We start from the raw sequence: 13,101 nt of genomic DNA on the forward strand, positions 1-13,101 counted from the left end.
CTATATATAATGGCCAGGGGTATATAATGCTGGGATCAGTGGGGGTGGGGACATACTGACACTCCTGTGACTATATATAATGGCCAGGGGTATATAATGGTGGGATCAGTGGTGGTGGGGGCATACTGTCACCCCAGTGACTATATATAATGGTCAGGGGTCTTTAATGCTGGGATCAGTGAGGGTGGGGGCATACTATCACTCCAGTGATTATATATAATGGTTAGGGGTATATAATGCCATGATCAGTGGGGTTGGGGACATACTGACACTCCAGTGACTATATATAATGGTCAGGGGCCCATAATGCTGGGATCAGTGGGGTTGGGGACATACTATCACTCCAGTGACTATATATAATGGCCAGGGGTCTATAATGCTGGGATCAGTGGGGGTGGGGACATACTATCACTCCAGTGACTATATATAATGGCCAGCGGTCCATAATGCTGGGATCAGTGAGGGTGGGGGCATACTGTCACTCCAGTGACTATATATAATGGTCAGGGGTCTTTAATGCTGGGATCAGTGAGGGTGGGGGCATACTATCACTCCAGTGACTATATATAATGGTCAGGGGTCTTTAATGCTGGGATCAGTGAGGGTGGGGGCATACTATCACTCCAGTGACTATATATAATGGCCAGGGGTCCATAATATTGGGATCAGTGAGGGTGGGGACATACTGTCACTCCAGTGACTATATATAAGGGTCAGGGGTCTATAATGCTGGGATCAGTGGTGGTGGGGGCATACTGTCACTCCAGTGACTATATATAATGGTCAGGGGTCCATAATGCTGGGATCAGTGGGGGTGGGGACATACTGACACTCCTGTGACTATATATAATGGCCAGGGGTATATAATGGTGGGATCAGTGGGGGTGGGGACATACTGTCACTCCAGTGACTATATATAATGGTCAGGGGTCTATAATGCTGGGATCAGTGGTGGTGGGGGCATACTGTCACTCCAGTGACTATATATAATGGCCAGGGGTATATAATGCTGGGATCAGTGGGGGTGGGGACATACTGACACTCCTGTGACTATATATAATGGCCAGGGGTATATAATGGTGGGATCAGTGGTGGTGGGGGCATACTGTCACTCCAGTGACTATATATAATGGTCAGGGGTATTTAATGCTGGGATCAGTGAGGGTGGGGGCATACTATCACTCCAGTGACTATATATAAAGGTCAGGGGTCTATAATGCCATGATCAGTGGGGTTGGGGACATACTGACACTCCAGTGACTATATATAATGGTCAGGGGCCCATAATGCTGGGATCAGTGGGGTTGGGGACATACTATCACTCCAGTGACTATATATAATGGCCAGGGGTCTATAATGCTGGGATCAGTGGGGGTGGGGACATACTATCACTCCAGTGACTATATATAATGGCCAGCGGTCCATAATGCTGGGATCAGTGAGGGTGGGGGCATACTGTCACTCCAGTGACTATATATAATGGTCAGGGGTCTTTAATGCTGGGATCAGTGAGGGTGGGGGCATACTATCACTCCAGTGACTATATATAATGGTCAGGGGTCTTTAATGCTGGGATCAGTGAGGGTGGGGGCATACTATCACTCCAGTGACTATATATAATGGCCAGGGGTCCATAATATTGGGATCAGTGAGGGTGGGGACATACTGTCACTCCAGTGACTATATATAAGGGTCAGGGGTCTATAATGCTGGGATCAGTGGTGGTGGGGGCATACTGTCACTCCAGTGACTATATATAATGGTCAGGGGTCCATAATGCTGGGATCAGTGGGGGTGGGGACATACTGACACTCCTGTGACTATATATAATGGCCAGGGGTATATAATGGTGGGATCAGTGGGGGTGGGGACATACTGTCACTCCAGTGACTATATATAATGGTCAGGGGTCTATAATGCTGGGATCAGTGGTGGTGGGGGCATACTGTCACTCCAGTGACTATATATAATGGCCAGGGGTATATAATGCTGGGATCAGTGGGGGTGGGGACATACTGACACTCCTGTGACTATATATAATGGCCAGGGGTATATAATGGTGGGATCAGTGGTGGTGGGGGCATACTGTCACTCCAGTGACTATATATAATGGTCAGGGGTATTTAATGCTGGGATCAGTGAGGGTGGGGGCATACTATCACTCCAGTGACTATATATAAAGGTCAGGGGTCTATAATGCTAGGATCAGTGAGGGTGGGGGCATACTATCACTCCAGTGATTATATATAATGGTTAGGGGTATATAATGCCATGATCAGTGGGGTTGGGGACATACTGACACTCCAGTGACTATATATAATGGTCAGGGGTCCATAATGCTGGGATCAGTGGGGTTGGGGACATACTATCACTCCAGTGACTATATATAATGGCCAGGGGTCTATAATGCTGGGATCAGTGGGGGTGGGGACATACTATCACTCCAGTGACTATATATAATGGCCAGCGGTCCATAATGCTGGGATCAGTGAGGGTGGGGGCATACTATCACTCCAGTGACTATATATAATGGTCAGGGGTCTTTAATGCTGGGATCAGTGAGGGTGGGGGCATACTATCACTCCAGTGACTAATTATAATGGTTAGGGGTATATAATGCCATGATCAGTGGGGTTGGGGACATACTGACACTCCAGTGACTATATATAATGGTCAGGGGTCCATAATGCTGGGATCAGTGGGGTTGGGGACATACTATCACTCCAGTGACTATATATAATGGCCAGGGGTCTATAATGCTGGGATCAGTGGGGGTGGGGACATACTATCACTCCAGTGACTATATATAATGGCCAGCGGTCCATAATGCTGGGATCAGTGAGGGTGGGGGCATACTGTCACTCCAGTGACTATATATAATGGTCAGGGGTCTTTAATGCTGGGATCAGTGAGGGTGGGGGCATACTATCACTCCAGTGACTATATATAATGGTCAGGGGTCTTTAATGCTGGGATCAGTGAGGGTGGGGGCATACTATCACTCCAGTGACTATATATAATGGTCAGGGGTCCATAATGTTGGGATCAGTGAGGGTGGGGACATACTGTCACTCCAGTGACTATATATAAGGGTCAGGGGTCTATAATGCTGGGATCAGTGGTGGTGGGGGCATACTGTCACTCCAGTGACTATATATAATGGTCAGGGGTCCATAATGCTGGGATCAGTGGGGGTGGGGACATACTGACACTCCTGTGACTATATATAATGGCCAGGGGTATATAATGGTGGGATCAGTGGGGGTGGGGACATACTGTCACTCCAGTGACTATATATAATGGTCAGGGGTCTATAATGCTGGGATCAGTGGTGGTGGGGGCATACTGTCACTCCATTGACTATATATAATGGCCAGGGGTATATAATGCTGGGATCAGTGGGTGTGGGGGCATACTGACACTCCTGTGACTATATATAATGGCCAGGGGTATATAATGGTGGGATCAGTGGTGGTGGGGGCATACTGTCACTCCAGTGACTATATATAATGGTCAGGGGTCTTTAATGCTGGGATCAGTGAGGGTGGGGGCATACTATCACTCCAGTGACTATATATAAAGGTCAGGGGTCTATAATGCTAGGATCAGTGAGGGTGGGGGCATACTATCACTCCAGTGATTATATATAATGGTTAGGGGTATATAATGCCATGATCAGTGGGGTTGGGGACATACTGACACTCCAGTGACTATATATAATGGTCAGGGGTCCATAATGCTGGGATCAGTGGGGTTGGGGACATACTATCACTCCAGTGACTATATATAATGGCCAGGGGTCTATAATGCTGGGATCAGTGGGGGTGGGGACATACTATCACTCCAGTGACTATATATAATGGCCAGCGGTCCATAATGCTGGGATCAGTGAGGGTGGGGGCATACTATCACTCCAGTGACTATATATAATGGTCAGGGGTCTTTAATGCTGGGATCAGTGAGGGTGGGGGCATACTATCACTCCAGTGACTAATTATAATGGTTAGGGGTATATAATGCCATGATCAGTGGGGTTGGGGACATACTGACACTCCAGTGACTATATATAATGGTCAGGGGTCCATAATGCTGGGATCAGTGGGGTTGGGGACATACTATCACTCCAGTGACTATATATAATGGCCAGGGGTCTATAATGTTGGGATCAGTGGGGGTGGGGACATACTATCACTCCAGTGATTATATATAATGGCCAGGGGTCTATAATGCTGGGATCAGTGGGGGTGGGGCCATACTATCACTCCAGTGACTATATATAATGGCCAGGGGTCCATAATGCTGGGATCAGTGAGGGTGGGGGCATACTGTCACTCCAGTGACTATATATAATGGTCAGGGGTCTTTAATGCTGGGATCAGTGAGGGTGGGGGCATACTATCACTCCAGTGACTATTTATAATGGCCAGGGGTCCATAATGTTGGGATCAGTGAGGGTGGGGACATACTGTCACTCCAGTGACTATATATAATGGTCAGGGGTCTATAATGCTGGGATCAGTGGTGGTGGGGGCATACTGTCACTCCAGTGACTATATATAATGGTCAGGGGTCCATAATGCTGGGATCAGTGGGGGTGGGGACATACTGACACTCCTGTGACTATATATAATGGCCAGGGGTATATAATGGTGGGATCAGTGGGGGTGGAGACATACTGTCACTCCAGTGACTATATATAATGGTCAGGGGTCTATAATGCTGGGATCAGTGGTGGTGGGGGCATACTGTCACTCCAGTGACTATATATAATGGCCTGGGGTATATAATGCTGGGATCAGTGGGGGTGGGGACATACTGACACTCCTGTGACTATATGTAATGGCCAGGGGTATATAATGGTGGGATCAGTGGTGGTGGGGGCATACTGTCACTCCAGTGACTATATATAATGGTCAGGGGTCCATAATGCTGGGATCAGTGGGGGTGGGGACATACTGACACTCCTGTGACTATATATAATGGCCAGGGGTATATAATGGTGGGATCAGTGGGGGTGGGGACATACTGTCACTCCAGTGACTATATATAATGGTTAGGGGTATATATTGGTGGGATCAGTGGGGGTGGGGACATACTGTCACTCCAGTGAATATATATAACAGCCAGGGGTCTATAATGCTGGGATCAGTGGGGGTGGGGACATACTGTCACTCCAGTGACTATATATAATGGCCAGGGGTCTATAATGCTGGGATCAGTGGGGGTGGGGACATACTGTCACTCCAGTGAATATATATAATGGCCAGGGGTATATAATGGTGGGATCAGTGGGAGTGGGGACATACTGACACTCCAGTGACTATATATAATGGTCAGGGGTCTTTAATGCTGGGATCAGTGGGGGTGGGAACATACTATCACTCCAGTGACTATATGTGATGGCCAGGGGTCCATAATGCTGGGATCAGTGAGGGTGGGGGCATACTGTCACTCCAGTGACTATATATAATGGTCAGGGGTCTTTAATGCTGGGATCAGTGAGGGTGGGGGCATACTATCACTCCAGTGACTATATATAAAGGCCAGGGGTCTATAATGCTGAGATCAGTGGGGGTGGGGGCATACTATCACTCCTGTGACTATATATAATGGCCAGGGGTCCATAATGCTGGGATCAGTGGTGGTGGGGGCATACTGTCACTCCAGTGACTATATATAATGGCCAGGGGTCTATAATGCTGAGATCAGTGGGGGTGGGGGCATACTATCACTCCAGTGACTATATATATTGGCCAGGGGTCCATAATGTTGGGATCAGTGAGGGTGGGGACATACTGTCACTCCAGTGACTATATATAATGGCCAGGGGTCTATAATGCTGTGATTAGTCGGGGTGGGACATACTGTCACTCCAGTGACTACATATAATGATAAGGAGTCCTTAAAACTGGGATCAGTGGGGTTGGGGACATGCTGTCACTCCAGTGGACCCTTCCTTGTTCAATACTTTTTCCCCTGCCACCTAGGGAGCTCAGAAAGAGCCTTCACACTTCCCAGTGCAGGGCTGATGGGGTAGATTCTGTAAGTGGACAACTCCCCTCCCCCATAGAGGCACCAGGCCAGAGGCTGGTTTTCACTAGAGCAAGAGGACCCCATATTTGTCATCTGCCTCTGTTAGGGAAAGCAGCACAGGCTGTCTGCCACTAGAGACCTCTTCCCACTATATTCAATACTGTTTTCAGTGCACATGCAGCTAAAAAAGCAGCAGTACGTCCATCTGGTGGTGATAATTTCCAGTGGTCTGTAGTAAAGCTAACACATATAAAAAAAATAATCCTGCACCAGTATATTATTATTCAGTTTGATCCAAGAGGCCTCATATACTCATAATTATACTCATTTATTTAAATTGGTACAACATCACCATGATGAGGTGCTACCCACTACTTGTTCAAGAACTTTAGAACCAGCACATTGTTACAGGTTGAAAGTGAGAGGCAATGAGTGCAGGGGATTGGGCAGGATAACCTGTAAGGAATACACAAAACCATATAGGCCCACTCTTGTATGTAAAGAAATTATAAAGCCCCATATCGAGGTATCATACATGAACCTATAAAATGATGATATAAATGACTGAGGACTTCCAGAGTTTAATTATTGGCTACCAGATTGTGGCCCCAATTCAGCAGAGATTGCAATTGCAACTACGTATGCAGACCGGGCGATTGTTGGTGCGCATGCTTATGCCCCGCCCAGTGCGTTCACAGTTATTGCGCTGCGATTACACATGCAAAGAGGAAGCCATCGCAGAGTGAGTGACAGGCTGTCAGTGTTTGGGGGTGGTGACGGGGGACTGGTCGGAGAAACCCAGGCGTGCCTGTCCCTTTGAATTCCATGTCCTGGGCGCGCATAAATTAGCCACCGTGATGGCATACGCAGCTTGAGTACTCACTATGTGCGACGAGACTTGCAAATCCCGCGGCAGATCATAGCTGTTGTAAATACTCTGTGCACATCGATGGTACCTGAGCTGGAAAGGGCATTGGAGGACAGAGCTGAAGATGGGAAGGACAGCAGCTGCAATCTATTATGGCGAATGTAAGCAGAGTGGATAACAGGTGCAGACAATACCGGTGAGTACGTTGTGTTACACAGGTATGAACGCATGTATACTCCTGCAATGTCATGCATACTGTTACATATTCCTGCCAAGTGTCTGAAGTGAACTTCAGATTTATTCTCATTGCACTTTTATCTCAATGCAAGTTGTTAGCACAAATCACTGAGATTACAATAAACACTGTTACACGTTTCCCTCATCTATGCCAAGAACATTTCTAATCTTTTTACAAAATACATTTTTTTTTATTTTCTTTAAATGTACAGTTTACATTTCATTGTCATAGTATCAATACTTTGAATTTAGCCGTATTTTGTTGTTATAATGTAGTATGTATAAATCCAAACATGTATTATGTACAGTTTAGGTCCAAACTAGTATAAAAACACTAGATAATATGTTAGTATACTATTAAATGTCATGCTTATATAATTTTACAAACAAGGTAGAATTAGGGATATTTAAACAAAAAACACAGACATATCTGAGTGTGGGGCAATTGTTTTAATTATTTTTGCTATCAAAGTGTTTTTAAATTATAAATTGACATAAAATAAAATCTACACATAAACATTGGCCATTTTTACATACAGGATTTGTAAGCTGCACCAAATGTTCCTCTTCCACTTCCTCCAACACAATAATCACCTCCAAATGTGTCTGCCAGAACTACAGCAGACCCAAAATATAATGGCAACATACAGTACCAGTGCCAGGTATTAGTAAGAGGGAGACACATCAAAAAGGGGTTCCAGACTATAGATAGACAGTAATTAGATAGACACCAGATGTTAGACAGTCAATAGTTAGATAGGGACAAGAGGTCGACAGGTACAAAAGTCAAACACACCGACATGTAAAAAGGTTGACAGGTACAAAAGGTCGACAAGGTCAAAAGTTCGACTTGAAAATGGTCGACACATTTTTTTTTAGGGTTAAGCTTAGGTTTAGGGTTAGGTACTTACTGGAGAGTTAGGCACTTACCAAGATGGTTAGGGTTAGACACCAGGAGGGAGGGTTAGGGTTAGGCACCAAGGGGAGGGTTGGGGTTAGGGTGAAGATTAGGGCTGAACATTTTTTTGTGTCGACCATTTTCATGTCAAACTTTTGACCATGTCGACTTTTTGTACCTGTCGACCTTTTTACATGTCGAACTTTAGTGTGTCTGGCTTTTGTCCCTGTCGACCTTTTGTCCCTGTCTAACTAGTGACTGTCTAATATCTGGTGTCTATCTACACATTGTCTATCTGTCTGTCCCTTATACCACACCCATCAAATAGATCATGGAATAATCTATATTGAAATTACCAATAAAATTAATTCTGTGCACTGACGCTTCACAGCAGTCTCAAGGCCTGACTTATCCCGGATCTGGGTGGACCATCGTGTACCCTGCCAAGAGCTGGTTCCTTGATGGGTCAGGCACAGGTCCACCTCTTGTGAGTTTAAAATTGGGCCAGGTTGTCTTTCTTTTACTTCCCTCAGATCTAGGTGAATTTCCCTTAGAATGGAGGTTCTCTCCCGCTTGCTGGTCTGGATGCTGTTATGCATTTACTCAGTGGCTGCTGTCTGTCACCCTAAGCCCATTGATTATGTCTGCAAGGGTGGCAGTGGTGGATGGGGGTGACACTGATGGTGGAGGTTGTGCCTGCCCCTCATCTGACTGCAGCCCTTGATGGTGGTCATCTTCTGAAAAATATAGAAAAAAATAAACATGTTTAAATGTTGTTTTGGAATAGATAGATAGATAGATAGATAGATAGATAGATAGATAGATAGATAGATAGATATTAGATAGATATGAGATAGATAAATATATATATGAGATAAGCTGCCCATCCACTAGAAGACAGGCAAAAGACTGCACGATTACGACAAAGTAATCATGCAGTCATTTGTCAGTCTGTGATGTGCCTTCACTGAATGAGCAGTCGTTCACTGCAGGCTCATCAATCAACTGCTAACATGCTCAACCTGACGCTATCGTCAGGTTGTCCAGCATGTTTGCCCGATGATGGATGTCTAAAACGACCAGCGGGAGTGCGCATCGCTGGTCATTTTAGACATTTTAGTGAACAATTTGCAAATGACTAATGAACTATTGAGCGATAATGATATAGTTATTGTTCAATCACTCAATTTAATCACCTGGTGGATGGGCAGCAATAGATAGATAGATAGATAGATAGATAGATAGATACATAGATAGATACATAGATATGAGAGAAAAGGATAGATAGACATGAGATAGATAGATACATAGATATGAGAGAAAAGGATAGATAGATAGATATGAGATAGATAGATAGATAGATAGATAGATAGATAGATAGATAGATATGAGATAGATTAGATACATAGATATAAGAGAAATAGATAGATATGAGATAGATAGATAGATAGATAGATAGATAGATAGATATGAGATAGATTAGATACATAGATATAAGAGAAATAGATAGATATGAGATAGATAGATAGATAGATAGATAGATAGATAGATAGATAGATGATATGAAATAGATAGGATATATATGAGATATATAGATAGATATGAGATAGATAGATACAAAATGTAAATATACAGTACACAAGTACCAGACATAGCATGTGGGAAATCAATGGCTGGCACCGCAGGATGTTGTAGGTGGGCATCTGCCAACAACCCCGATTCTAAGGTCCCCACAATTTTCATATCTTGTGGGGTCAATTCCAAGATTTGAGGGCGGGGACCACCTGGCCCATTTTTATGCTTTCGGGATTTCAATTTACTCCTAAGTCTGCTGCAAAGGTCATGCCATTTTAAGAATATAAAAAAAATTGAAATGGCTTCACAAAATGTTTTATTTTCATTTTTGCATTTTTACACTTATTTTGTATATATTGTTTACAACCAAAGCAATATGCATATTTCGCAATTAGACTGTACACAGGTCCTAAAAATAATATCAGCTTTCACACTTTTTTTTTTTTTAACCTTTACATTTTTATTGATTTATTAAAATAAATCAGACAACCAAAAAAAAACCATTATACAACATTGGTTACAAAAGTAATGAAAGATAACCAAAATATACAAAATATAAAAATTTGCTGCACAGGTAAATAAATCGTATTGACAATCATAACATCAAATATAAAAATTCAAAATTAAACTAAACATCTCCAAAATATTGACAATACTATAAAAATATAACGAGAAACAAAAAAGAATATAGGGTGGCTGGTAATGGTGGAGGGGGGGAGGGAAAAGTGGAAAAGGTCAGCAGAGACCGGGAATAGGTAGAGATTGAGATTGGAACCATGGGGACCATATTGTCTGAAATTTAACAACCCCATTATTTTGCAAACTGGTGATATACTCCATAGAGGCTAGGAAATTAATTTTTGCCACAAGGGCAGAAAACAGTGGTGGGTTATGATGTTTACAAAATTTGGCTATTAAAGATTTAGAGCTGTATTCAATTTGAGCCGAGCCGCGTTAAGTTAATGCGGCCCGGACTTAACGCTGACTTTGCCTGTTTTGTAGGTGTTAAAGTATTGCGCGCGTGCACGCTTTACCCCGTATTCAATTTCAAAGTATGCGTAAATGGCACCTGGCGATACTGTAACAAGCGGAAAGTACTGTCATTTTTGGGGAAATCAGCCTGTCACCCCCCAAATGATGCTCTGACATGGGGGTTCACTATGGTACCCCCCGATTTGGCTTGCTGAAGGTATTTGGTGTTTTTAAATGGGCTCAATAGCTGCTAAATAGCGTTTTTCTATACCTGATGCAGAATAGTATTTAGGAGTATTTTTTACAGAAAATAACTATTCCCAGCAAATTTGGGGTACTTGAAAATGGGGGTCAGCATATTTAAAGTTGAAAAAGTGAAGTTAAAAAAATCGTGAAAAATCCACCTGCCGCAGACACCTGCAATCAAAAAAACACCTGGGGTATACTTGGGGACCCCACGAGAGTCAAGTTCACTAGTTTTTAACTTTGTACCCCAACATTTTTTTTTTGCCCCCTTTTTCAAAGTAAATTTTTGGGGTGTCAATAAGTTTTTAAAAAAAAATATTTTGACACAGATTACCTTTGGGGGACTGTCAGAAGGCTGCATGGGGATTCCCGAAACGTTGCACCCCAAAACCCCAATTCTGTACTTTTTTCCGCCTGCCATTCATAGGCGATACTTTACCGCCTATTACATTGCATTGACTTTCCGCCTAGGCGGAAAGTCTTTCAAATTGAATACAGGGTAAAACCAAAACAGGCGATAATGACGTCATCGGCGGTAACTTAACGCGGATCTGGACTTAATGCTTCAAATTGAATACGGGCCTTTAGCTGCACTGCAAATGTGTACAAGTCTGTTATCCTGAGATTTAGAAATCCCAGGAATAAGAGCATTTAACAGGGCAACTACAGGTTCTAATGTCACTCCAAAACCAAGAACATGATAGATCAAGGAACAAACTAGGTGCCAAAAAAGGATTATCACAGGACCGGTACACCATGTGTGGAGAAAAGTACCTTCCATCCCACATGACCTCCGACACAAATAAGATGTGGCCGGAAAAATGGTGTGAAGCTTAAATACCATCGGGAGTAGACTTTATAGCATGTTTCTCTGATTGATACTTTAATGGAGGCCTTGGCTGTATGCAATCTGATCTCTTCCCACTGCTCATCTTCCATAGATCCAGTTAAATCAGTTTCCCAAACTAATTTGTGGGGTTCACGAGTTGGGAGGTTGGGAAATAAGACCGAATGACATATGACAAGATTCTGTATAGTGAACAGTGATAGGCTTTACATGGATGTGTGCTTATGTAGATAAATATCTCACAAGGTGTATTCATAAGAATAGACCAAAGTTTAATCCACCGATTAAAAAAATTTTTTTTAAATAATGTATTTAAAACATACATTAAAAATTATTCAAAAATCATAATTGGAATGTGCAAATATGCATGAGGCATTTCATCAAAGGCAAGATAATAAGGGGAGATTATTTAGTCCATGTTTTTCTCACCATATGAGGGTGTTGTGGTGGGCTAGCTTATGTAAGCAGTGAGGTCCCGGGCCTTCCAACTCGGCACCACCGTAAAAAGTTTTAGACCAAATGGCAAATCCTCCTGCAACTTGACCTCTGTGATCCCAGCATCAGGATGTCCGTGCAATGCGTTTCGGTAATTAAACCTTCTTCAGGAACGGATATCCTGCTTATCCTTGGGGGGGTTTAAATACCCCTTTATCCAGATATCTCCTCCTTCAATTCCTGATAAAACTGGAAGTGACACATGCATTTCACCGATCACTTCCAGTTTCGGGCCGCTCAATTCCGGTTTTGGTCCAAAACCGGAAGTGACGCATGCGGGTATTCATCCACTTCCGGTTTGCGTTCCAAACAGCAGCCATCTTAAAGGAAATACATCGGTGGCCATTTTATAGTAGGGCATAGCTTTTAATCCAATTCGGAGGGTCTAGAATGGCCAAATCCAATATATAACTTTTGATGGAATTTTGCATCCATTTTTTTGTGATTTTATGGTAATTGCCCCTCCTCCATACCAAAATCTACTGCTGTACTTGGTATTCCAGCAGAGTCCTTCTCTATACCAGAGGAGGGGTTTTCCCATAAAGTGGTGTGAACAATTATCCATATGACATGTGAAAGATAAAAAATTTTATTAAAATTAGTAAACAATATCTTAAAATACACTTATATACCAGATAAAATATAATTTATAAAAATTAATCTAAAAACCACTTAAGCTCAAAATCTACATTATGCCTACGTTTAAGTGTGTCTAAATTAAAAATCACTTCATCTTGCTCTGGGCGAGGTTGGTTTTCACATTTTTGTTTTTCCAATTAGATTTTATTTGTTGGATCCCTAAAAAACACTTAATTTGATTCTCACACTTCTTATGTGTGCAAGCAAAATGCTCTGATAAGAGATGGGTCTCCAAGCCCTTCCTGATGTTATATATGTGTTCAGCTGCTCTGATCTTCAAACTTCTAAAAG

This window comes from Taudactylus pleione, unplaced genomic scaffold (assembly GCF_031769625.1).
Source record: "Taudactylus pleione unplaced genomic scaffold, aTauple2 ptg000547l, whole genome shotgun sequence".
In the NCBI taxonomy this organism is placed as follows: Eukaryota; Metazoa; Chordata; class Amphibia; order Anura; family Myobatrachidae; genus Taudactylus; species Taudactylus pleione.